Genomic DNA, 1,088 nt, shown 5'->3' on the forward strand with positions numbered 1-1,088 from the left:
ACTACAAGGATAATGTATAGCACAGGAAATACAGCCAATATTTTATAATAATTATAAATGAAGTATAATCTATAAAAATGCTGAATTACTATGTTGTATACCTAAAACTAATATAATGTTGTAAATCAACTAAACCGCCAAAAAATGTTGTCTTTCAGTGAGTTGTTTTTAAAACCTATAAATGTATTTCTGGGAACTTTGAGTGGAGGATTTGCACAGCAATTTTTAAAAGTTTGAATAAATATATGAACACATAAATAACCTGGTGTATGAACTCGCTGCAGACCCAGGGAAAAGCATGGAAGCCACAGAAAAGCAGAAAAAAGTGATCTCCCTTCTCGGTAGAAGCTTCTGCTTGCTCTGGACCCAGCCATTCTTCATCCTTGATGATATGATTTCTACGTTTCAGGGTTTCCCCTGCAGCAAAGCTTACACCCCCTCGTCATATTCTAGGTCTCAGCATTGTGTGAACAGAGATATTTACGAGAAACACAGCATTTCTTTGCTACTGAATGTTGCCACTTTTAGACAGTGTTTTTTTTCCTCAGTTAAACTTAAAACATTGCTCTTGATCAGCAAAAGCTTCTTCCTCTCAGGGCTGCTTCCATCTGCCTTGGATGTGCATTTTAATGTTACTTCATGGTGAGGAGAATTGGGGGCATTTTCCTCCTTGCCCTAAATGATTTCCTAAGAGTTTTAAGATCATTGTGCTTTATGCATAGACTCTACATCTAATCTGGATGTAAAAGTTGCTATTATCTATGCATCATGACAACAAGAGGGGTTTTATAATTTGAGAGGGCTAGATTAGCTTAAGCTACTGAGATAGAAGATGTTATGTATATTTGAGATACAATGTAGGGATCTCGTTGTTCAGTTTAAATTGGGTCAAAATGCCAGTGAAATGTAAATGATGTTCATATGATATTTTAACATGCCATCTTTTTTCTCTTTTGAAGATGACGTGGGCACACCATTGTAATCATGTCTGTCAACAAAATGACCTTGAACTCCATTAAAAAATGCAAATAACTTTGCGCATAGAATTTGATGCCAAGATAAATATGCAAACAAAGAATTTCAGGTTA

This window comes from Leucopleurus acutus, assembly GCF_964270905.1.
Source record: "Leucopleurus acutus genome assembly, chromosome: 2".
Taxonomy (NCBI): Eukaryota; Metazoa; Chordata; class Mammalia; order Artiodactyla; family Delphinidae; genus Leucopleurus; species Leucopleurus acutus.